General features: G+C 40.5%; 1 protein-coding gene across 4 annotated transcripts in view; it reads right to left on the bottom strand.

Moving 5' to 3' along the window:
• LOC131105249 (RNA-binding motif, single-stranded-interacting protein 3-like) overlaps positions 1-27,742 on the bottom strand; it is a 166,447-nt gene that overhangs the window by 121,826 nt on the left and 16,879 nt on the right. For all 4 annotated transcript variants that reach the window (XM_058053170.1, XM_058053174.1, XM_058053171.1 and 1 more), the window contains 2 exons: positions 16,446-16,625; positions 16,237-16,321 (listed from right to left, as the gene is read on the bottom strand). The gene's annotated coding sequence lies outside the window, so the exon portion shown is untranslated. The remainder of the gene's footprint in view (positions 1-16,236; positions 16,322-16,445; positions 16,626-27,742) is intronic.

Genomic DNA, 27,742 nt, shown 5'->3' on the forward strand with positions numbered 1-27,742 from the left:
CCTTGCAATGAGTACAGCAGGGAGGAAATCTGGCCCACTCATTTTTGCAGAATTGTTGTCATTCAGCCACATGGACGGCCATTTTTAAGTATCTCAATAGGATTCAGGTCAGGACTTTGACTAGTCTTCATTTCGTTTTACTTCACCCGTTCAGGTGGACTTGCTGGTGTGTTTTGGATCATTGTCCTGCTGCAGAACCTAAGAGGTCACAAACAGAGGACCAACATTTTCCTTTGGGATCTTTAGGTAAAAAACAGAACAAAACAGCCCCACACCATCACACTACCACCACTATATATTCCTTTTTTTTGTCCCGCCCAGCCATTGGGGCAGATAGTATTGTTGATCTAAATGCCCTTAAATGCTAAATAGATTTAAAAAAAAAAAAAAAAAGGATCACGTTTCCTGTTATCTTTGAGTTATGCAATGCCAATGTCTGTTACCTAAAAAAATACCAAAACAGTAAGACACAAATATGCACACACGGGATTGAGCGACCCGTCCACACACACTCAGCTCACATAGGTTCTCACTTCAGGCCCGATACGCAGTAGTTCAGTGGCGGTGTGGCACATTGACCCACTGACACAGTGCTGCCTCCTATGTGACGTAACCAGGTTTAAGTAGTACTCTTACATAAGCAGAGTGAGCCATGCATGAAAGCCTCATCTGCCCTCTGACTGCAGCAGGCTGTGGAAAAGGAGACAATGCAAACTCGGAAGTGGAAACAGAAAAAAAAAAAACATAACACCAGTAAGGGAAGCTGAACATCCACAGTGGATTCCCATGCATGCATAGCTTAGCATGTGACCACTCCCGTATGCCGCCATGTGCTGAATAGCGCCATGCATATGCTACAAACGTATGAAAAGCATTCACAAATCTAAAAATGTTTCATCTATTTATTACGATTTTTCTTCTTATTCCGTCTTCTGGACACGATGGCTAAATATTCAGACCTTTCCAGTGGGGTGCCCCCTACTGGTGGAAATTCATTTGACATTGACCATTAGTGAAACATCCTGCACCTTCCACTTAACCAGCAAGTTAACATTGGTCATTGGTCGAGTGGTTGGCCCCCCCACCCTCAAGGTTGTGCATTCATTCATTCATTAATTTTCTACCGCTTATCCTCACGAGGGTCGCGGGGGATGCTGGAGCCTATCCCAGGCAGGGTACACCCTGGACTGGTGGCCAGCCAATCAAAGGGCACATATAGACAAACAACCATTCACACTCACATTCATACCTATGGACAATTTGGAGTGGCTAATTAACCTAGCATGTTTTTTTGGAATGTGGGAGGAAACCGGAGTACCCGGAGAAAACCCACGCATGCACGGGGAGAACATGCAAACTCCACACAGAGATGGCCGAGAGTGGAATTGAACCCGGGTCTCCTAGATGTAAGGTCTGTGCGCTAACCACACGACCGTCGTGCAGCCCGGTTGTGCATTCAATCACTATTAAATGAAATTATATTATATTTAATATTTTCCTTTTTCTTCTTATATCCTCAGCTCAGCAACCGCTGGCCAAAGTTGTTTGTCATCCCAGGGTTCCTGTGACATCATCTAAACCACCAAGGATTGGCATTCCGGTAGCGCAGCCTGCTAGCCAAATAGCTACCTCTGCGAATGTGGGTACTGTGTTAGCCTAGCACATCAACTGGGCTCGACAACCCACTTCCTGCCTGCGCGACTCCCAGCTGGGACACTGCTATGGGGTGATCTCGGTGTCCTTGCGATCTTCGTGGAGGAGTCCTGCGGGAACCACCAGGCCACGACATCGGTATCAGTCACCATGTAGCAGGAGGACTACAGTAGGAGGCCAAATGGGGTCGAAGAACGTAAACACAATCACACAGGATGAGGTTGAGGTCATTAAAATATCTCTTCATTTTATGCCAGAAGAGACTTTGGCTTCAAGTGCTCAATGAAATTGATGGATGAAATGAAAGAACTGAAAAACCTGAGCCACTATGGACCACAAATGACAGAACATGGGCCACTATGCTGCTGGATTAGCCCACAAACCTGCCCAAGGTTACTTGGTCGTGTGGACCGAGCAACATTAAATAAACAACAAAAGAGCGAGTGCCTCACCCACCAACCATGAACATCTCAGCCTATCACTCCCTGCAAGGCCAGACAATGCCACTTTAAAAAAGCAGACAACAGCTGCTCCAAAAAGCTGAAGTGTTGTTCTGAAATCCCCCGGTCTTTAAAGCTGTTTTCAAAGCAAGTCGGAAAGGCCATGCTGTGACTCAAGGATGGGCTCCTCATCGCCCTGAACGCCATGTATATACAAACAGCCAGACAGAAGAAACAAGACCAACAAGCCTCAAATATCTCCGCGGCTCCAGCTGAGAAAACACAAAAGGTCAGTGGTGACGATGGGCCTTTTCTGAAGAAGCTTCTGTGGTCGGTTTTTAAAGGAACATTTGAGCCAGACTCTTGTGCTTGGACAAGGTGTCCGTTACGTCGATCGCCATCGAAGGTTCTGTGGGTCGATTGCACGTGTCAACCATGTCATGGACTTCACATTGTAAATGTCAGATGACACCGGTCGGCTGACATTAAGCTCCCCTCCTCATTCACCTCCTGGTCAAGCGACGTCGTCTCAAGAGACATGCGACTTTTATCTTTATTATTCCGATTACAGATAAGCTACCTCAGCAACCAGATGCTTATAACTATAACAACAGTTGGTTGGTTAGTTCACTAATGGCTGCTGGTTATGTAGAAAACAGTCAACTGCTCCACATCCTGAACGTTTGACACTTTGGTTTGTGACACTTGAAGCGCCAAAGAACTGGAGTCTGAGGCTTAGTGTCGAATTTGGGAGAAAACTTGCAAACATTAACTTGCGCTCTTCGCTACGTGAGACATGAAAGCCCCGTCTCGCAACCACAATAGGAAGGGGACCACTCGCCCACCCCTCCGGGTGGCAACCCCTCCCCGAGCGATCGTTCCGGGGTAAATTATGTCCCGGTAACCTACCACTACAAACTATTATTTCTATTATACTATTATTATTATTATTACTACATTATGTACAGAACTAGTGAAGGATAATGGGTACAGTAGTTCTCTAATTTGCATATTTGAATTTAATTATCAAACTATATCAACTATTTTCAGTAGAAATAAGTACAGTATAGTAGTTTGATACTTTGACAGATGTTATACAATACTTTGCAGAATTGTTGTCATTCAACCACATGGACGGCCATTTTTAAGGTCATGCCACCGCATCTCAATAGGATTCAGGTCAGGACTTTGACTAGTCTTCATTTAGTTTTTCTTCACCCATTCAGGTGGACTTGCTGGTGTGTTTTTGGATCACGGTCCTGCTGCAGAACCTAAGTCAGTTTCAGCTTGAGGTCACAAACAGAGGAACCAACATTTTCCTTCGGGATTTTTAGGTAGAAAACAGACCAAAACAGCCCCAGACCATCACACTACCACCACTATATTTTACTGTTGGTATTACTTTTACGGCAGATGTAATGGGACATGCACCTTCCAAAAGGTTCAACTTGTCAGACCACAGAGGATCCCCCTATTGAAACAGCGCCGTGTAGGTTTGGATTATTTAGTCATAAATTTTCATTTGAAAACTGCAATTCAATTATCAAGTTGAACTGTTATCACGACTCTTCTGTTCTGCACCAACGTGTGAAATAGTTGAAGTGGTATGGACAGATAAACGTATATTGTTGTGGTTCACGATGCTTTGACCTGAGCCAAATATGGCGAGGAACGGATCAGAAGCAGCAATTAGACAACAGAGCAGGAAAGCATTCACGTGAGGGTCAATGAGACAATGTGACAACCTCGTAGTGAAAAAGTCACCTGAAGCCAATAATTCTTCATCACAGCGTGCTTTCATTACACGACTGTATGAAAATGGTGACAAATCAATTTGAGGCCCTCTGCCAATCCCAGAACTCCTATCGGCACGGCTGCACACCACAGCTCACTTTTACACAAATCCATCCTTTATTAAAAAAGAGAGCGAAGGAGAACCATGGGTTTATTTGAACAATTATGCAAATCAGAGTGGAGATGAAGCTTTTATTAATGTTAGCGCGCTCTTACATCAGACACCGCTCGAGTTCATTAGACTGTTGGTTCAAATTGAATATGCTATAATGTCACAGTGTTTTGTATGTGGTTGTGGATACATTACAATGTGTGTACAACGGTATGGATATTTCAGGTAAGCAAAGCACCAGGAAATAGACACAGTGACATTTTACATCCTGATGCATGTGTTTCAGCTAATATCCAACATAGATTGATCGCTTTACCTTGTCTCAATCGGTTTGGCATTTATCTGCTGAGGGATCTGTTTAAGAACGGATTGAATCATCATTGCTAAGTTGCACACTGTAAAAAAAAAAAAAATCCAAGTTGACTCAACTGAAAAAAAATTTTAACCTCGCTGCCTTAAAATTTGGATTAAATCTAGCAAATTATTTTAGGTAATTTCAGTTGTGTGTTGAAATTACCTGAAAAAATTTTATGACTAGCAAATCATTTCATCATAGATTTGCTAGTCGTAAAATTTTGATTAAATCTAGCAAATTATTTCAGGTAATTTCAACACACAACTGAAAGTACCTGAAATAATTTGCTAGATTTAATCAAATTAGTTCAGGTAATTTCAGTTGTGTGTTACCTGAAATAATTTGATCAAATCTAGCAAATTATTTCCTTAAAATTTTACGACTAGCAAATCTAGCAAATTATTTCAGGTAATTTCAACACACAACTTAAATTACCTGAAATAATTTGCTAGATTTAATCCAAATTTTACGACTAGCAAATCTAGCAAATTATTTCAGGTAATTTCAACACACAACTGAAAGTACCTGAAATAATTTGTTAGATTTAATCAAAATTTTAAGGCAGTGAGGTTACAATTTTTTTTTTAAATTGAGTCAGCTTGGCGTCAACGGATTGAATCATCACCTTGCAAATTATTTCAGGTAATTTCAGTTGTGTGTTGAAATTACCTGAAATTATTTGCTAGATTTATTCTTAATTTTAAGGCAGCGAGGTTACAAATTTTTTTAAGTTGAGTCAACTTTATTTTTTTTTTTTTTTACAGTGCATGGACAGATTATCTGAGGTGGGCACCGGGTACCGTTAAAAGCAGGTCACTAATCACCGATTTCAATTCTACAGCAAATATCTTTAAAAAATTGTGGCTACAACTTTCCTTCATGGAAAATATTTTGGGATCACAGCTACCAATTATTGTTCCTGATAGCTGAACTGACAGTCCCGAACTTTTTTGCAGCGCCCGCCTTTTGAAGATAAAAGTATTTTATGAACACGTCTGATATTTTAAGAAACAAAACACAGCAGGTTCCTTCCTGATGTTCCAAGGGTGACGTTACATTTCACCAAAGTTTCATTACAGAAAAAACTCCCAAAAAAAGGCATTAAACATCAATCAATTTCTGTTTGAATACAGAGCACAGCGCATTATTTTGGTGAACTAATCTCGACTAACCTATTGTAAGAAGAAGCTCACTTCTCTATGGCTGCCCCCCCATTGGTCTCTGCAGGTCCAGGGCCTGAGAGGTGGGGGACCGTGACTGACTGACGAGGGCCCATGCTCGCTGTGGCTCAGAGGAGTAATTAATTTCAGCAAACGACCGCCACGTCTGTCGGTTTTTATAAACGAGCGTTTACACTCTATGGACAATTTAACCACTCCACTGAGCCCGCCTTGACAGAGATGAGGATAGCGAGGGAGGGGTGGAGGGAGGGATGGAGGGAAGGATGGAGGGAGGGAGGCGACAGGGACCACGCAGCTTGGTGACTGATGAGAGATTCAATCAATAGAGTAAGCACATTTACTCTCATGATGCTCACTGAGCATCCATATTCATGGCGTTAATTCTCCATCCGCCTCCACCGTTGCTCATCACGCACACACAAAATGACAACACGTGAAAGATTTGATCTCATCAGGCTACATGAAATGCCAATATCATCACAGCTAATTATGTGGAGCAATGTCCTGGTATGAAAACCACAAGCTTTTCTCTTCATCTAGACTTCATTTCATATCTACAAAATCTACTCTCCATTAAGTTCTGGCAACATAGCACTCGGAAGCACCCGGTTTCATTCCTGCTAATGTTATTTCCTCTGCTTGGATGAGTCCACCTGATTCAAAATGTCCTTCGTTTGGCACCCAATTACTACAGTATTGGATTAGGACTACACGCCTTTTTATGCGGGGACCAGTACAGAATTTGGTAGTTTTATAGGTAACCAAATTTGGTAGTATTGGTGGGCTACCGATCAAATTTGAACTTTACGTCAACAAGGAGATAAATTAAAGATAGAGATGATGACATAAGTCACTGGTCTCAAACACGCAGCCTGCGGGGGACACTAGTTTGAGGCCCCCGCCTTGATATGAAAGTTTAATGTTAGTGCGGCCCCGCGCAAGTTTGATATGGATGCTGTATGGTATCATGTAGCCAGAAAAAATTATTACGTTTTGATTAATGTTCATGTTAAAGGTTAAATAACTGTTAATAGTTATCCTCCCTATCTGTGTGGAAGTGGTAAGTTTTTGGCTATTTAAGTTTATATTTATTTAAGGAAATAACTTGAAGGCTAACGTTTAGGTCGCTAGCTCTCTAGTTTGCGAGTTAGCATGTGTCTCAAGACCCTGCAGTTGCGCAATATGTTGTAAATAAAAAGAGTATAAATGTGACTATAGTCGTGTTTTGTCATGTCTACAGGGCTCTAATAATGCTTTGTTCATTTTAATCTGAAAAAAATAATTTGTCTACCCACCAACTATATGTGGTTTCTTAAGTTTTTATTATTTGCCGTTTTATTATTATTATATTTATTTATTACTGATTGATTTTCTTTATTCTTGATTTTTCATCTTATTTTGTGCAGAAAAATAAAAAGTAAGATATTTGAGAACAGTGGAATGTTTTATCAGAGCTTTTCTTGTAGAAAATTGGAACCAAAGCGAAGTTTTTTTAAATTTTTTGGTTTTTAATAAATGTGTTTTTTGGTTTTGTTTTTTTTTTTTTAAACCTGATGCGGCCCAGTCTCACCCAGACCCTAGCTCCAGTGGCCCCCAAGAAAATTGAGTTTGAGACCCCTGACATAAGTCAATGTTTTTAATATGTGGATACAAGAAGTATTTTTGGTACATAACATGATGCCTCAACATGTGTCGTGTCAAACAGTATTTCATATTTCATTCGTATATTAAGTTCTATGTGAAGTATTTCTATAATGCCTCATAATAACTCACTAGCAAGATCTCAGTGTATAGACTGGTCATATATTTCATCTCATTCCATATTATCTGCAATACTGTATTTGTATATAACTGGGTAAAACTGTTGATTTTGTTAATACTTGGGTTGTTTATATTGTTTATTTTTATATATTGTGTATTTTGTACTGCTTAACTGATTCTGTACTCTTTGCTGCTGTGCAATGCAGATTTAAATAAAGGCATATCTTATACTGTATTTACATTATTAAATCCATGCCATTTTTGATGGTTTTCCACTAACCCCCCGTTCATGTGAATGGTTATTTGTCTACATGTGCCCTGCCATTGGCCGGCCACCAGTCCAGGGCGACAATCATAAATAACCTAAATCCCTCATATATCCACTTGGAATTTACGCCCTGTCCTATCCGAGGTCAGCAGCAATCAATCAACCGCCGTTTGTTCAGTTTAAGACTGTTATCGTAACCCCGGAGCGTGTAACATTCCAACGTAGTCCCTCCAGAATTCCCAAAATCCAAGAATTGCCAGGAAGTTGTACCGCAGTCCCTGCGTGTGCGGTCAGCAAAGCCCTGTGAAAAGCATTCTGTTTGCCGCTAGCACCTCGCCAGACTATTAGCGCCGCAGCTCCACTGTTGTTTTGTTCCTCCCGCCACAGCGAGTTACATGGGCTGCCTCAGCGCCGGCGTTCTCACGGCGAGGCGCGCATTACAGTGTGACATCGGGCCCGGCGGCTCCATGGCATGACAGCAGCCTTTATGGCTTTTGCAGGAATGTGTGACAGCCGTCAGACTGCCGCAGTACACGGCGGCGCTAACGGTACCGTACAAGCGTGAAAAGCGACCTGTGCGGGAGGAGCCTGCGGCAAGCGTTTCCAAAGCGACGTGTATTAAAGCCAGGGATCTAAGACTAAGACTAATTGTTTTCATGTATGCTGAGCTGTCTTTTCCGCGCCCGTTTTGTGTGGCCTTTTAGAACGAGGGCAGCGCTTTATTCCGAGGGTGCAGAAGAGGACAGCCAGCTGCACGGACTTCCACCCGCTGCCCTGTTTGCTTATTCCGGCCACCGAAAAACACACATACAGTATATTCCCTTCCTGCCTCACATGACTACGTGAGCACAATCTGAGCACATAATGTGTTTACCTCTCTGAGGCACACAAATTTGATTAAGGAGAAACCATCTGGGAGAAAGGAGGGAAGAGCACATAAAAAAAGTGAGCAGTAATCTCCACTTTAATAAACAAAATGAAAGCTTTCATTGGGATCGTTATGGCAACACTGACAGGCCCGCACAACAATCAATCAGCAGAATGGCGGTTTAACTGTGAGGACAAAGTACAATGGACATAAAACAGCCCATTAACAATCACAACACCTGCACCGTATTACCATAAAACATTGGTGACCAGCATCCATCCCAGCATCTATCCCGGCTACCACAACGCGTACGTGCCAAATGCGGTTATGTTGTCATGGAGAAAGCAAGGATTTCATCGTTAATCTTTTTCTAAAAGGTCAGATGAACACGAAATGCAGGAAAACCAATTACATTTTCCCGATCAAAAATAATGTCAATTCAATGAATCGGTTTCAGACGCCCAGAAATATGACCGTATTACATTTTTTTTATTGTATTCATATTTTTACATGCAGTTGCAACTGTGTTGCAACTCTCCAAGCTTAGGCTTACAAAGTCTTGTTGAAGTCATCGACCCAAACTATTGACGATACGAGGTACATTATTTAAATTAAAAAAAAAAAAAAAAAAACCTTCAACTGTATTATGGAAAGCAGGAAGTGAACAAATGTAACAGTTACTGATTGTAAAAGTACCAGATGGAGGGGTAGGATTTAATAAGCTTTGCTTCTTCCTACTCCTTTTGGACATGTGGAACTGGGAACTGATTATGGGATGCACTCAATTGTAATCTGATGCATGTTCAAATGAAATTAAACCTTTACCATTACATTACCATTACCATTACCATATACCGCCGATATTCAAAAATATTGATACGTAGTATTCAACATTGGTTCCTAGTTACTAGCACATTGGTAATGTTGGGTGACACATACCAGACTGGAACACCAGGATCTTATGATATATTTAGTATATTTTCCCCACCCCAACACTGAAAAATGCAGTTCTCCTGAATGCCTCGTCAGCGCACGGCGTCCACTGCTTACTGGGAGGAAGAAAGGAGACCGATAGGAGCTGTTCATCGTTCACCCACAGATAATGAAGTAATGATGAAAAGATTCCCTGGTAATGGTAATGGTTTAATTTCATTTAAACATGCATCCCATAATCAGTTCCCAGTTCCACATGTCCAAAAGGAGTAGGAAGAAGCAAAGCTTATTAAATCCTACCCCTCCATCTGGTACTTTTACAATCAGTAACTGTTACATTTGTTCACTTCCTGCTTTCCGTAATACAGTTTAAGGTTTTTTTTTGTTTTTTTAATTTTGAATTTTTTTATTTTTGTCTCGTACCAAAGTACTCGGTGATATGAGCATCCAATGCCATAATGGGTACCATAGTGCGTGTCAATATAGTGATATATATAGCACATCATGACTGGTTCAAGACTCTTCATCCTTGTATTTAGCAAACATCAACTGCTTGTATTGTTTCTTGAATTGGCTCATCGTTGTGCATTGTTTGATTTCCTTACTCAATCCATGGTATGAGGTTTGTGGGGTACACGGTTTGACCGAAAATTGAAAACTGAAAATACACTCAGAACCAGCAGTAACAGGCAGATTCTGCCGTGTTGACAGTAAATGGAGGACGATACAGACTACGCATATAAAGTCATAACGATGTCGTTATAGTAAGAATACCGTATGACAGACTACAGAGGTAGTCGGCAAAGCTCGGGGGGGGGGGGGGGGGGGGGGGGACACCGGACGTCACTTTCCAGAAAATGGGAATCAATTTCCTCTCCATTTGTGGTGGTTACAAATAAGAGCAAAAAGGGAGCGCCAATGTAGATGTGTTATTTTGCCGTGTTGTGACAAAGCTATCAGCACGTGTCAGGATTCAGCCTAACCTTCCTCTCGTGTCCCCGCGGTGCCTGACAGGCCTCGCTAAGCTCACAATCAGCCATTACTTCTACTATTGCCTCCCTGCTCCATTAAACTCAACAAGCTCAACTCAATGGCCTTCATCCCTCAAAGCGACGGCTCCCGCTTCATACCCCGGTGGCTTTTAATGCGAGTGGGGCAATTTCACTGCTAGGGGACAGCATCTCCCTTGTTAACACAAAATATGTCATGCATTGCCCTTGTTAACTTTAAAAGAAAAATCTGGGAAAACAATATTTGAGCTCCTCTGCTGCCCGCTTTGAGAAACTGCAACATTGTGGCCGTCCTGGAGGGACGTGTTGGGGTGGGGGGGGGGCTGTGGAAGGGACCTGGCAACCGCAGTAAAACAGAAGCCATTAACTTATATGATTCTTGTCCCACTGGGGCACTTAATCGCAGTTTTAATATGCAACTAAGAAAATTACCTTCCACACATAATGTGCAAATCCCTTACTGTGCCAGCCATTATTGATGACATCAGCAAGCCGTTGTGAAATGTTTGATGGTACTTCACAGAGTCTTATTGCACAGCTATTAGTTTAAAAAATTGAATTTGCCCTCTCGGTCACTAATAAAATATTTCTGCTTGTACGAAAAAAGAAAATAAATAACAGCGGGCTGGTTAATGTTTATCTAACTTATCTATTATTTAATTGTATTTAATGAAAAGACTTCTTAGTTTAATTGGATGGAGTAGGTTCTCCCCTTTAGCCTTTTCAGCCAACATTTAACAATATGATCTTTCCACTAATTATAAAGGCTCCTCCAGCTAATACACTAAAATAGAATTAGCTTGTCAACTTTTTTGTGAAAAAACATCAAGAGAAAAATGATTTTTTTTTATTTATGTTTCTTTACATCCATAAACGCACACGTGGTACAAAGAAAGATTAAAAGATTTAAAGGAATAGCGATTGCCGTGTTAAATCTTTACTTTTTTTTTTAGTCATAAGGTTTGTTTAAAACCTTTTTTTAATTTAAATTCCACAATCTGTTACTAATTAGTATTATGCTTTGTATCGCTAATTCTATAGCTGCTCTGTGATTTAATTACATGCTTTGTTTACGAGTATTGTATAATCCATTCAACTATTTTAATTACACTGTAATGAATAGCACACTGTATAGGAGCATCATTTTATGTTTAACAACAACAGAGAAAGGGGCCGCACGGTGGTGGAGTGGTTAGCATGTTTGCATGTTGGGTTCATTGGCCACTCTAAAACTGTCCGTAGGTATGAACGTGTAAATTGTGATTGTTTGCCCAAAGTCAGCTGGGATAGGCTCCAGCATACCCCACAACCCTGATGAGGATAAGCGGTATTAAAAATGGATGAAATCCCTAACAGAGCTCACACACCTGGCTACAATTATCTGGAATACTTTTGCAGCATATAATGGTCAACTGCAGCAAAAACACAACATCCTTCCATCTTTTATCTCCAACGAGCTGATTAGCATGACCCACACCACGCTGACAAGGTAACCAAGTCTGTTTCAACACGCCATACAAAAAGTCGTTTGTTCAGTAAAACACTTTGTGTGTGGGATTCCACATTTCCATCTTTTTTTACCCATTTGTGTTTCTTTGAAGAGGCATCGCTAAATGACCTTTCAAATCTCTCTGGGTTTCACGACAACAGAGAAATAGTGAAATCGGCACCACTTTCTTTCAATTATCTTTGCTCCGTGCATGGAACATTACCCTCCCTCCACACATACACACCAACACGGACGCGCAAATATCATCACAGTAAAACATCATTTGGAAACTACGGGCAGTCAGTATAAAGGATGGAGCTCGTGTTGTCCCATTCCTTCCATTGTTGCCGTACGGCGTCCAATGACTTAATTTGACTTTAAAAATGTGTTCAGCACCAATCGTTTGGGTAATTCTGGTTGGCCGCCCACTCCTGGGAAGGTTGACCACTGTACCGGGTTATTGCCATTTGTGGATAATGGCTCTCACCATAGTTTGCTGAAGTCCCAAAGCTTAAGAATGGCTTTATATTAGTTATCTTTTTGCAGTTACGTCATCACCAAAAAAGAGGTCTGTACCTCCAAAAAACATAAAATTCATCTTTGGTAGTGAAGACTGTTCTAAATAGCAAACCCCATAGTCGAGGGACATGCCAGAAACATAAGTTATTATATTATTACAAATGATATTATGGTGGGGAGATTGCATTACTATTGCTACATGCACACTAGTATAAACTTAGAATTCTGGACTAGAACAGTCCATCTGGAATATGTCATTTATCTGTCCTGTCATTTTTGTTGCAAATAGTGATTAATTATGATTAGTAAACTGTGATTAAAAACTGCAATCATTTGACAGAGGTACTTTTTATAGCATGATATAGGAAAGTTATTAGAAATTAATAACATTTATAATAGCCTGCTCATACAGTGTGGACCATATTGTGAGCATTTGTTTTTTGCCATAAAAACAACAGCAAATGAAAAGAAGACTACATTAAGAGATGATTTGACAAGGGTAAATCTGTCATGCTTGTGACAGGTGGGTTGAGTGACTGTTGACATTTGATCCATCATCCGTCCTAGAAGAATCGTCTGGTACGCACCCTAATTAGGAAACAATCGTGTGAAACAATCCTTCCTTCCCCCCAACCCTCCATCGTTCTTGGCTTTGAATAACCAGCTGCAACAATGGCCGTCGTATAATGGATGGAGTTTAAATGAGCTGTTCAAGACGTAATACAAATACAAGTACTGGGATTCATTCCCGATCCTTCATTTCCAAGAAGAGCACCAACAACTGTTATTTGTCATGGTATGGCAGCTACATTACAACATCCCCAAAGTTTGACGCCCCCCCCGACCAACTCCACGCACCCTCCCATTCTCACGGGTCTGGGCGCATACCAACACCGCTAATGTGGTTCTTGGATTGTGTACAGTACCGCATCACATCTGTGCTCCTCCATCTGTCACGGTGGCTCATTTGCGGTCAAGTCAAGTTGGCAGAAAGACAGACAAGAAAGTTGTAAAGATGTTCGAACCAAACAGTCCAACTTGTAACGGTCTAAACTGGAACACATGGCGGAGGAGGCATCAGACACTCTGCATTATAAATCTGTCTCTCATATTTGCCAAGGGAGAGCAAACGGCACATTATTTCTGCACAAGGCAAGCCAAAGTGCTTTGGAAGGCACATAAGAAGAGAAAAGAAGCAAACACAAATATGGAGAGTAATCACCCTTTCCCTCGCTCGCCAGCCGTGACCCCGTTGTCCATTTGTCTGCGATAGTCTGAAGGCCTGTGCGCTTTTTAAGGTGGAACGCCATTCAAATCAGATTGAGTCAGTTTGTCAACAAGTCGGATGCGGCGTGTGACTCAGTCTTTGCAGTACATCCACAGGATGAACTTTGCAAGGTTGATGCTTAATGCCAGCCCACTGACTCACTGTGCACTCCTGCCCACTCAGGGACAGGAAATAAAAGACAAACCAAGGGTGTACTCACACTAGCCCGACTGCGCTGTGTTTTGGCCTACTTAACACCTCGAGTCCGGCACGTTGGACGAGTGTGAGAGCGCTGACTCACCCGTGTTTGCTAAACATCTGGCGTGATCGGAGGAGGTGGGCCGGTGCACGGCGTGGTTGATCATGCTCGTGCACATGTACTGTACGCTTGCACTTAATACCGCCGCTCCTCGACAGTCCTTACTGATAATCGCCATTTCTATAGCGCTTGTCAGAGGAAGTATATAATAAGTAATACTACTACTTTGAGCACAAAGCCTGGGATGGTTGAGACACTTTCACTTTTTTCCAAGTGAAATTCAGGTACAATATGTGCAATACTACCTTTTGTTTACTGCAATTCCACATTTTGTTTACTGTATAAATTATTGTTTTTGATGTACATATATTTACATTTATTCTGAACAGCACCTGACACTTTTTATACTTATATTCTTATTCCTTATTTTATTTTTTTCTTTCTATAAAATGGACCGTGGAGTTGCACTCAAATTTCGTTGTCGCTCCTCGACAGTCCTTACTGATAATCGCCATTTCTATAGCGCTTGTTAGAGGAAGTATATAATAAGTAATACTACTACTTTGAGCACAAAGACTGGGATGGTTGAGACACTTTCAATTTTTTTTTCCAAGTGAAATTCAGGTACAATATGTGCAATACTACCTTTTGTTTACTGCAATTCCACATTTTGTTTACTGTATAGGTTACTGTTTTTGATGTACATATATTTACATTTATTCTGAACAGCACCTGCCACTTTTTATATTTATATTCTTATTCCTTATTTTATTTTTTTCTTTCTATAAAATGGACTGTGGAGTTGCACTCAAATTTTGTTGTGTCGCTCCTCGACAGTCCTTACTGATAATTGCCATTTCTATAGCGCTTGTTAGAGGAAGTATATAATAAGTAATACTACTACTTTGAGCACAAAGACTGGGATGGTTGAGACACTTTCAAATTTTTTTTCCAAGTGAAATTGAGGTACAATATGTGCAATACTACCTTTTGTTTACTGCAATTCCACATTTTGTTTACTGTATAGGTTATTGTTTTTGATGTACATATATTTACATTTATTCTGAACAGCACCTGCCACTTTTTATACTTATATTCTTATTCCTTATTTTATTTTTTTCTTTCTATAAAATGGACTGTGGAGTTGCACTCAAATTTTGTTGTGTCGCTCCTCGACAGTCCTTACCGATAATTGCCATGCTTGTCAGAGGAAGTATAGTATAATAAGTAATACTACTACTTTGAGCACAAAGCCTGGGATGGTTGAGACACTTTGAATTTTTTTTCCAAGTGAAATTCAGGTACAATATGTGCAATACTACCTTTTGTTTACTGCAATTCCACATTTTGTTTACTGTAAAAGTTATTGTTTTTGATACATACCCTGTAAAAAATGTTTGTAAAATGTAAAAAAAAAAATGTAAACAGAAAAACAAAAAACCCCTGTTTATTTGACAGCTATTTCTTGTAAAATATACAACAAAACAAAACTGTTATTTTTAAAGTAAAATAATGTGAAAAAAAAAAAAACTTTCTTTGTGGAATTGACAGATTCCTATAACGTACACACAGAAAACTTGTAATGCAATAAACAGTACAATGAGGTCACAATTACAGCATTAAAGTGTTAAAATAATGGATAATTCTAGCTGGATAATAATAGCTTAATTTTTTACAGGAATAAACTGTAAAATTTAAGAACATTTATTCATCTTATATACCTTGTTACACTAATTACAATCTAGGCCAAAACAACAAACATAATTTTTTTACAAATTCGTCCCCGGACGCCTCCCTGGTGAGGTGTTCTGGGCATGCCCAGCCGGGAAAAGGCCCCGGGGCAGACCTAGGACACGCTGGAGGGACTATGTCTCCCAGCTGGCCTGGGAACGCCTTGGTGTCCTCCCGGTGGAGCTGGAGGAGGTGGCTGGGGACCGGGAAGTCTGGGCTTCCCTACTAAGACTGCTGCCCCCGTGACCCGGACCCGGATAAGCGGAGTAAAATGGATGGATGGATGAATTTTTTTTACAGTGTATATTTACATTTATTCTGGACAGCACCTGCCATTTTTTATATTTATATTCTTATTCCTTATTTTTACTTTGTACAAAATGCACCGTGGAGTTGCACTCTAATTTCGTTGTATGCAATTCAATGACAATAAAGGCGATTCTGATTCCGATTCAGTAGAATAGCTTCACTTTAGCCTAGTTTGAGTTTGTTTTGTTCTCTAATAACGAGACCAAGAGTGGGTTCCAGTTCAGTCTAGTTAACGTTTGAGGACAAATAAAAGACATGACATACAAAAGGAAAGGGTTGGCACATACCATGATGATGCTGCAGAATGAGAGAGGAAATGGGAAGGTTATGAAGAAGATCAGCCATAACGTGCAGGATCGGCGAGAAGGCAAGCTGTGGAAAAAGAAGCGTGTTTGGGTGTGATGGATGTTGTTGAAAATGAGCAGAGGTGGGAGGTAAGTATGTGTGATGGCTCTGTCAGACATTTGGGGGGGAGGGGGGGGGGGGGTGGATGTACCTTGACTTTGGCAGATCCTCTGTTTAGAAGCAGGCTGGAGTCTCTCACGTTCTCCCTCACTGTGTTCCCCATTTCCTCAGTCACTCACTTGCTCTGTGCCGCGCCGCTCAAGGTCACAGCAACACTGGAAGTTTGGAAGGTACGAGGAACTCCAGCATGAATCGGCACTTTCCTGTACCTCTGCAGCCAGACAGGACAAAAGTAATAGTACATAAATATCTAGTTTCAGTCTGGCAGTTCCAGTATTTTAGTTTTCAAACAAATCAGTACTGGATTGGTTTATGGACCGGAATTGCATAAGAATTATGGATGAGTAAAACTGTATATTCGAGCATGACTGTGGACTGGCTGGACCGGATGCATTTGATGTGGAAGAACTTGAGAGCCCTGACCTCAATAACAACAAACAGCAGTGATTTCTGATATCGATTTAATAAAAATAAATAAAAATGAATCATGAAATAAGAGTGGCAGCTGCTCTACTAATATGCTTCCCAATATTTTTGGGTTCCTCACATAGAAAGAAGGGGCTCAGACTGGACTTATGGTCTTGATTAAAGGAGGTGAACGCTTTTAAATAATTCCATTCATATCTGGCATTGTTCTATATTGCTTCTCGTTGCATAATCCAACCATATGTATAGCTCTATAACATTTCCACATCTATTATTACAGAATGCCAACTCAGCAGCATAGCAGAGGGTTATAGGACCTTAGAATACATCATAATGAAATATATAAATCATGCAAACAGGTGCACTCCTAATAAACTCCTCAAGCCTGGAGGTGCAGATGATTCTCATCACTTGCTGGCAGCTACTCACATTCTTGATAGGTGATGAAATATTCATTCATGCTAATGTTTCTTCTGGCTTTCAGCCTTTACAGCAAAACCTTTGCAAGGACATTTTGACTTCCATTTTCCAACATAAATTTCTGATGAAAATATTTGTGTGAACCCATCTACTGACAAGCATATGCAGTTGCTTCTATATGTAGTCCTGTAAATGAATATTAAATACAACTGGCATTCAGCTGCCAGTAGTGTCGTAGTAGTGGCAGCCATTAATGACAACCTAAACCGATGAACTAATGGCAATTTATTTTCAGAAAGAGTAGTCCAAGTTTTCCACTCGCAGCCACATTCAATGTATTCATGGATTCAGCCAAACAAACTTGTTTTCTGGGATTTCTGTGACTGAACTGAGTTGTTCTCTCTATAATCTGTAATATTATCCTCACAAAGTCCCTCCAGAGTTGGACGCATAACTGGATCAGTATGAAAGGAGTTTTGGCATGTCGTGCGTGAAAGAGGCGCAGAAGTGATGGAGACATAACGAGCCCTGACCGAGTTTGGGAAAAGCCACAATAGCATCAAATGGCCCTCATCCACCCGGTCTAAGTTCCTTAGCCAGAACGTGAGAGTCAAATTTGGCTTCCCGGGAATCCAACCCCAATCTCCGTGTTCCGATGTTCTGGCTCAGTCCAAATTCTTTTGTGTTCTAACTTATCAGTAATCTAACTATTCAGTCCAGCTTCAGTTGAGAACGGCATTCTCTGTGCGCTTTCCTGGTACGGCTCCAAAGCAATCATACGTATCTTCGACCCAAAAAAACGTCCATTCAATAGACAGTCAAAGATCCATCCATTCATTTTCTACCGCTTATCCTCTTCAGGGTCGCTGGGAGCTGGAGCCTATCCCAGCTGGCTTGTGGTGAGCAGAGAAATAGTTTGCTTCGGCCACAACCCAACAGATGAAGACTTCACCTAATTGACAGTATCCGTGCAACCATTTACATCCGTCCTTTCAAAGCAGTATTGGTATCTGGTTAGCTGGAGATAGTGTTCTTACATATACATGTAGTATTTAATGTATACAGTAGCAATATATTGATTTTTTTTGGTTTCAAAATATGTAAGTTGCATAAAGTCCCTTTTCAGACAGTATTGCTTAAACATACGCAATGAAAATACAGTAAACCTCGGATATATCGGAAATTCGCTCACAATGGACAGATAAAAAAAAGAACCAATTTTTCTGTAATGCATTTCCAATAAAAATTCATTGCATATATCGGATTTTTTTATAACGGATTTCGCCTATTTCGGACAAAATCTCCAGTCCCGTTCCAATTTCCCTCGCATATATCGGATGGCCGCATCGTGGCCTTTGATCCATGTTCACAGCCAAAGCTGAAGATTGTAACATCTTTGTATGAATTACAGACATGTACATGAGCATGTAAAACAAAACAAAAAAAATAATTCTCAAATCTGTAGAAATGCCTTCTTGTTGCTATTAGCGAGGTTTAGAAACCAAATGATAAACGTAAGTGCAAACGATAATGACGTCACAGGCTATTGAAATGTATGGGAACTTGCCGACTTGTCAATAGCATGTGACGTCATTATCGTTTGCGTTTATCGTTTGGTTTCTAAACCTCCCTAATAGCAACAAGAAGGCATTTCTACAGATTTGAGAATTATTTTTTTATTTCGTTGTACATGCTCATGTACATGTCTGTAATTCATACAAAGATGTTATAAGCTTTGGCTGTGAACATGGATCAAAGAAAGTTCCCCCATGGCATTGCGCGTCCGTGTAATGAATGTGGCGGACATTTTCCGGTATACGCATATAACGGATTTCGCTTATATCGGACAAAACCAGTGGGTGGGAACAATTGAATCCGATATATCCGAGGTTTACTGTACTAACTTCAAGAATATTCAGCTAGTACTCAAAGATGCCTGCACATGAGTGTTTTATGCGTATTATATTTACAGTACGTGTCTATTCTATATTTCACTTTCAGATCTTGACTCCGAGTTCCACGTCTGTCATAACCAAGTCAGTACAGCATGTCCACTCACTACTAATGTTTAGCTTTCTGTGTCCTCAAGAACATCCCCAATCCTCCGACCCACGCCAAAGACCCTTAATCCCAGTCGATCTGTCGTCATTCATTCATAGCCAAGTCCACAGATGTTCCGGCAGGCCGAAAATATGACAGCCACAGCCGCTTCTATCAAAGACTGACAGGGAGCGGTAGACTAAACTAGACTTGAAAACCTTACATCTTAGTATACGGTCATAGACTTGAATGGAAATATTGGCTTTTTGCTACAGTACCATAAGGTCAAGTCATTTTAACTTAGACTTATGAACTACAAATCGTTCGTCCTCACAGTTCGGCAGATATACTAATTCTTTAGTATACTACAAAAAGCCCAGCTAGCGAGAAGATTTGCCAGGAGAAAAAAAAATCAACATACTTTGGTGGAGCCGTCTGTGTCTCAGCCTTCCGCCCACCCTGCCAGTAAGAGCCAGCCAGTTAAAAAGGCTCGGCATTAATATCAACTGGCTGCCCACACCATTATTCCAGGGGACCTGTCATTGCATTCCGTTCTCTGTGAGCTGGCACCTGACTCATGGAGGTCAGACGGTGGTACATCAGTCATCATAACAACACAGATGGAGGACTTTAGTTTACTTTCTAATGCGCGTCTCGTCTTAGCTCATATAGAATGTACTCTCATCTGCAGTCTGTAACAGGATTGGACAAAAAAAAGACTAAACTTAGTTAGTCGGCCATTGTGTGTGTCGTCCGTCACATAGCACCCCATGCAGATGGCGTAGTATTGATTTCTACTCGATGCCCAGTTCAGGCCCTGGATGGTAGGACGAGACGGATGGAAAACAGCCAAAATGCTCGTCACTGTGGAAATATTCCAAACTAAATCTATGTTTGACTGAAGTTGCTCATTAAATATCCACGGATCCATTTCCTAAACTACAGTACATATTCTGTTTAGAGTAATTAGGGCAGTGGGCCGGACCATCTCTAATAACTCATGATGATAACGAACTGCGATTATATCCAGCTCAACTGGCCGATGCACAAACCCTCAATGTTGTCAAGTGAGTGGAAACAGTTTACCGCTGGGATGAAGACTAGCGTCCACACAAAGTCCAAAAATATGATACAACTTTGAGTAAAGTGTAAATCATCAAATTCAATTGAAGACTTCTCGGTGCATTTAAATGAGAATTGTCAGTGAACAAGAGCGCAAGAGGAAGAAGCAGAAGAGAGATATGAAGCGTATGAAAATGGGAGACGGAGGAGAAGAGTGGAGAAGTGAAATCAATAATGAACGGCTCCATAACAGGAACTTAATCAGAACAGCAGGTCCTCATATTGCTCCTGACTCGCGCACGCATCACCGTTGTTGATTCAATTTACTCCGCAAACCCTGAAAAAATAAATAAAACATGAAAAATAAATTGAAACGCTCATTCAAATTCATTAGAACACCTCCCTGTGTGCTTATAGTACATTCTATTCGCTTGAAAAACAAAATATGCCAATAGTACATTGCTGCTTTCTATGAGAGAATAAAGGGTACAAATACAAATAAAAGGGTACAAAGTTCTGACATTCATCTTAAATATTGTGTCTTATTGTTGAACCGATCTTAAAAGCAATGTTCTTTAATCAAACGGAATGTGGCATTCGCCGATGTATGTTTTCTCTAAGAACACATTACTGTAATATCCCGTGCATAAGTTGCTACTTTTTTTCTCATCTTGGGACATTTTGGATATTTAAGAATAACCACACAAGCTAATTTGATGCCGTCGATTTCACATGCCCAACATTTTGTGACTGCAAAAACATAGGACGACCAGATGCAGACGCGTTGTGAACATGCGGAGAAGCGATTGCGTTTCAGGTACGGATTGCGTCATGACACGTTACACTCTTCTGCCACTTCCACTTTCCTGTCATGTGTGATTTTCCCTCCATGTGATTTCTGCCAAGCTCAAGATCAAATGCGCTTCTGCTGCCCAGTGGCCAGTTTGTCGTAAAATGACTCCGAAGGCCAATGCATTAATGTGGAGTTGCATCATCACCTCTTTTAGCCTTGCACACAAAAAAGTTAACATGTATAAATACTTTGTTGGGATCATAAAAGTGTATAAATATGTCTGGTATTGCATAAGTTGATAAATGGGGTGAATAAAACAAATCAGTCATCAGTAATTTTGAAGCACTGTGTGATTAGCCTCGGTTACTGTAAATATGCACTTATTGGAATATGGACTATATCTTTTGGTTTAAAACCAGGATCTGATGATTAGACAAATGGTCATTACTTGGATATACTTCTACCTATTTGTCATAAATGATCTTTTTGTCATCATTTTAGTTTCATAATAACTCATTCATTTTTGGTTCAAAGCAGCTGAAATGGTATGCACGTTTTCTTTCCAGAGGCACCTTAATAAACAACATCCTTCATTTGTCATGAGACCATCAATGCCCCCTGACACCTCGCAAGTAATTTGGAGGCGAAAAACACAAGTGATTTATCTCACAGTGAAAAATGGTCTCTATCGCTGACAAACATTGGTTGTGTTCCAGTGGTTGGAGCCAACAGGAACAACACATTTTCTACATCGTGGTGCTTTGGGCTTCACTTGGCCAAATTCTGGCAACCCAGAGGTGACATGGACGTGAACGTGAGGGCGCATGACTGTATGTTCACTCCGCTACTGACAGGTGACCAGATCAGCATGGACTCAACGCTGCCTTTCGGCCAAAGTCAGCCGGGTCGGCGTCGGTCTTCTAGCAAACTTCTAATAGCTTTGTAAACGGATGGGTGTCTACTTGCCAGTACATATTTTAACCAAGTCATTACTCTGGAAATAAACACATCTTTGGACTGTTTGGGGAGAATTGGATACCCTAACACTATTTATTTTTTTCAACTGATTTCTTGAGGTCATAATAATGGTGGACCCAGTGAGGTTGTGCGGTTATGTATTGCAGTACTATTTATTCATGTGTTGTGTATAAAACACAAGATACCGTATAACCAAGGGTCTTATTGAACAATAGCTGCTGAAATAAAATTGTATATTATCTTTAAATAAATACAGAAAAGGTTAAAATCTAATGTTCAATTAACCTCCAGTGTAGTCTCTCTGCAGCCGGGTTAGCGCTTCCATCTCAGGTTGCCCATGACGACAGATGGTAAACATGGTTGATACAGTCTTTATCCAGCAACTTTTACACGTCTTTTTTGCTGTTCACTCGCTATGCCGCCTCTCCTCCTTTGTATCTCCAATCGGATTGCCAATCATTCTGCGTAGCGAAGCGGTGCTCAAAGGTCAAATTACAAAGGTGACCATCCATAGCTGCAACCCTGTTTTAGGGGTCGGCAACACTAAAACGCCACAGAAGCTGCTGTAACTAGCCATGTTGAAACATTAGACCTCGCATCAAATCCAATCTATATCGATATGAACGACATGCTCGTTTTTGATATTGTGCTTAAAATAAAAATTGACATTTTGAAAATATCAATACATCACCCATCCCTACTTGATACTGAAGAATTCAGAAGCGCAACCGTAAGGCCTCCATCTGAGCTGCCTGTATCTGTTCACGTCACATTCCTTTTACAAGAACTTGGGCATAAACATTGTTGACTGTTTTGACTGCAAGGTGCTGTTTGAAAAAAAAAAAAAACATTCATTAAGAATACCTTTTCCAGAAAACATCAGCTAAACTAACACAATCCATATTCATGGGAATTGATGGAGCAGTCATAAGTGGTTTATGTTAACTTTGCTTACCACGCCGCTATTGTGTATTCAGCAGCTTCAAAGAAGGGCAAGTTGGAACTCTCAGTGGTAAATTGATTGTCATCCCTTGCATAGCAATCACTTCAGAAGCAGACGCAGCCATGCAAACATAAACGCATGCTTGCATTCCAAATGCTCTTATGTAGTATGTGCACACACTTTTATTGTACGTACAAAGACAGCCTGTTCCATTGGTATCCTTAAATTGTTCCTAAAATATTAGATCATTAACATATGTTAAAGTCGTTTTTAGACTAAGCAAAATCTGTTGTCTCAAAATTCCAAACAGATGTCACTCTCAATAATAGGATTTGTATAACCATCAGAAAGGGTCCATCAGGGCATACCCAGGAACTAGAAGCGGAGCAAACAGTCAACGTCTAAAGTCTTTGCAATGAGGTCTGCCACACAACTCATCACAGCTGGAATACAATCCAGCCAGTACCGGGGCAACATGGCGCTAGGCGTATTACTTGATGGAAACTACATCTGTGTACAAACTACATGCCTACGCCAAGGTCAACACAAAACAAAATGTGCTTTTTGCACTCTTTGACAGTTCTGGCGCCAAATTTGAGCTGCTGCTCTCCAATGAATTGAAAAAAAAAAAAAAAAAAAACAGCCGGGTACTCTTTGCATTATCCTGCTGATAATCGAGGACACAGTGAGCACACTTGTGCGATTTGAAATGTTCCAAAAAAAAAATATCAAATCTCGAAGGCTATTTCTAAAACATCTCTCAGTATAAGACAACAACAAACAAAAGCTTGGGCAATGTCCTTGTTATGTTGCTGCTTCCAGTCCAAAAGATGAAAAGAATCCGTTTTATCGCTACTTGGTAGATTGAAGGTTCTAAATTACTGCAGCTTTCGGTTCAGAGACATATTCATTAGTATGCGGCACAAGTCTGCTCAAGTTTTTATCTGCAATTTCCTGCTATATAAAGTTTTCCGGGGGAAACTAAAACAGCCATGCAAACACAATCACTCTGGGAGGGAGCATGGAACCCGTAAGAGCTGTGCAGTAGTCAGGCTTAATGTTTCACTAGGTGTGGATGCTGAGCATATGAAGTCATTTTGGAAATATTTACATGTATGATTCCATTCGCTTCCATCAATAAAGCACTTGGGAATCAACGGTATCATAGCAATACTAAAAAAGATGTTTGGTTTTGAATATCATGCTTTTCATTAAAAGTTATTACATGACTTCTTACAGTCTACACAGGTGATTATTCGTAGAACGTACACAGAACGATGAACAACTCTGTATCTGTCTCCTTCATTTCTTCTCCCAGGCACTGCACAGTGCGCTGATGAGGCGTTCAAGTGCACTGTGTATTCAAGGAATTGTGTATTTTCACAATTAAAAAAACAGGTTGCAAGTGCCAAAACGCTGCCAGAATAAAGATGGTGGAAACTACAACTGAATTGAATACCAAAACAAAGATCTCTCTCCTCCTCCTCTTCCACTGCTTGTTAGAAGTTATGATAAATGTTCATGAATCCCTTTCATTCATAATTTACAACATTTGTATACATTCCCAATTGTTTTATGCATAATTGTAAAACTATACAAGCGTTTTGTGTGTCTGGAATTTTATTTGCATTATTTCTTATGGGAAAACATTTGTTTTAGTTTAGGTCACACCTTCTGGAATAAATTAATGACACTAACCAAGGTTGTAGTATATTTGTTCCTGCATGTTAAACTATAATTATTCCGTATAAAATGTGCTTTGCGGGAATACGTTTGGGTGTGTGGAAGAATTCATGAATTGCTCCACTGTGAATAAGGATGATCAAAACAATACCAATACCCACGGTATTTATTGAATGAATTTTAGGAAATATAAAATACATAGACGTGAACATATCCGCGTGGGTGTGTACAATGTGCGTCTGCAACCTTGTCCAATTTTGCCAGAATACAGCCAGTGTAAACGGTAGCGAAAATGTGTTCCAGCAAATGGGATAATGTACAGCATAACGATCCACTGGCTCCAAATACTGTTTGTCTAAGCCCCTCATAAAAAAAGGAAACTGTTGTTCACACACCGTAAATCTACTGGTCCACTGATGGCTGTGTGTGCATGTTTGTGTACGTGTAGCAAAGCCCTTTATGTGCTGCTCAGGACAGACACCGGCGACAAAAAGCCAGCAGTTGGCTCGGGCGTGTCTGCTTTGGCTGGAGAACAAGAGGCCGTAAAAATGACACTGCTGTCATAATTTCATGTTAAATACAGTACTAGATGAGCATAGGAAACTAGGGATTGGTATTGTTAAAATGTTCGCTATATTTAGAATTGATCTCTGGCTGCTACTTCCCTGCGGTTTCCCTGAGGATAAAAACAAAAGGAAGAACAGAATGATTCTAGTTTTAGTTTCTTTTAAGGATGTGATAGGGAGAGCTGACGATTTAGGAATGTGCAGGTTCAAGGGGCGTCCGATTGTAGCATACTTGGCACTGCAGCTGCATTCAGGATAACTAACATCCACGTTTAGAGTACAGTATGCGGTAAGTGGTACTTTGTAACATACAAACCATTGCAGACTCCAACTATGGCTAACACGTCTGACAGTCATGGCATGGCAACATGCGTGGGGTTAAATGTGCGGCCCCCCGATGGATGAGAAGCTTTCCAAGAATTTGACATCATGACAGCTTCAAAAACAGCACATATGAAGTTTTTAATAGCCTGATAGATCTCAGTGACAAGCCTGAAATGGGCTTTTGCTTGCATGTCAGCTGACATTTATAGAGCTGTGTAACTCAACTATAGTCATTTCATAAATATGGGGGGGGGGGGGGGGGGGGGGGGGGCTCCATAGATTACTTCCTTGCAGTTTGAGGCAATGATAGAGGGCTAAGGATAAGCTTAGTCTGATATTCTTGAGTTGAGAGTTCGATCCTACATCTCTCAGCCTGTTTACGCTCAACAAAAATATACACGCAACACTTTTGTTTTTCCTCCCATTTTTCATGCGCTGAACTCAAACATCTAAAACTTCTTCAGTGGACAGTGATTTCCAGACTACGCTCAAAGATTTAATTTGTTGGGTGAACGTAATAAAGTTATGGAAAGAATTTCCACCCAATTAAAATGCTGTCATTTAATGAGATACAATTTTGTTGAACCAACTAATTGCAAATATTTTGAGTGAACAAAGTATTGGTGTTATCATTACAATTTTTGTATAGGTTGTTTTAATATATTTACTAAGGTAGAAGCTGACTTATTTTCCTTGGGTTACATTGACTATTATGATTATGGGATAGAGAGAACACCGATATATAAGTCACACCCACTAAATTTCAAGGCAAAAAAAGATGTGTACATGCATAGGCTGCACCAAGCAATAAGATAATAAGCCGCATCGTAACATAGCATGTTTAGTACATGGAAAGATGTGAGACAGAAATAGATTTTTTTAGTATCTGATGAAATAAATGCTTTTTTCCAAATGGCCCAGAATAATGCGTATAACACGCCGAGTTAAACAGTAGCCCACCAGAAGAAAAAAATGTCTGTCTTCATTCAACTCCTGGGAACTAAAACCACTTAAGTCGTCTTCTTCAGTGTCAGAATTGAACAGCCTCATAATTCCTTTGTCACACACTTTGACAGTCTCTCTCTTGCTTTCGTTGCCGTTTCTTGTGTCACGTTGGTCCCGAGCCCTTTAGCTTGATGTGAAACGGATGGGGGGTAGAGGATTAGTACATAAGCTTTGCTTCTTCTAACTCCTTTTGGATATGTGGAACTGTGAATTGTATGATGTGATGTATTGCGATGTAACGTGTATGCATGTTCTAATACAATTAAACCATTACTATTAATTTGTCTTAGTAAGCACAGGTGTATGCAGTTTAAATGTATACGGGGGGGTCCAAGGTGTCCAAAAACCATTTCATCACCAGTATTTGGTGTGACCACCACAGGCCTCAACACTGCATACGCCCAAATATGACCAATGGGTTAAATGTCCAGTGAGTATGTCGACCACACAAGATGTTTTCAGATACCGGGAATTGTGTACAGATCCTTGCAACAAGGGGCCATGCATGATCTCATTTTTGTTTTCGTGGATGAATGGCCCAATAATGGGCGCAAAGATGTAGCCACGGTATCAGTATATTTAAAATGGCAATAAAATGCACCTCTGCTGCAGATTGATCAGTATGCTATGGATGGGCGTACGTTATGGACAACAGATACAGCAGAAATGTACTCCCAGGTTTCTATGAAGGTGCACAAGGTGGAAAACCTCCACCGAGTGCCTTGCTTGTTTCATATTTTCAACTGTTGTCATTTGATATGTTTGTTTCATGCCCCATTTATTGTGAAATAGATCATTTACATTTTAATCACAACTGAAGCTTAATCAATCATTGCAAATGAGCTTGATCCATTAAATCATGACGTCAATTCATCAAAATGTGCCCGACTGGTAGGAATGTGCGTTATAAGCAATGGCGTGAAAGAAACGTGTCATTGTGCGGCCCTTCAAAAGGTTATTTTCATTTTCAGTGACAATCCACCATCTGCCTGATCTTCTACACTTCTGTCGTACAAGCAGCCGGCGGCTTTGTTTGCCGACTGGATATAAATGCCATCTTTACTGCGATGAATAACATTAAAGTCAAA

Source organism: Doryrhamphus excisus, chromosome 17 (assembly GCF_030265055.1).
Source record: "Doryrhamphus excisus isolate RoL2022-K1 chromosome 17, RoL_Dexc_1.0, whole genome shotgun sequence".
Classification (NCBI taxonomy): domain Eukaryota; kingdom Metazoa; phylum Chordata; class Actinopteri; order Syngnathiformes; family Syngnathidae; genus Doryrhamphus; species Doryrhamphus excisus.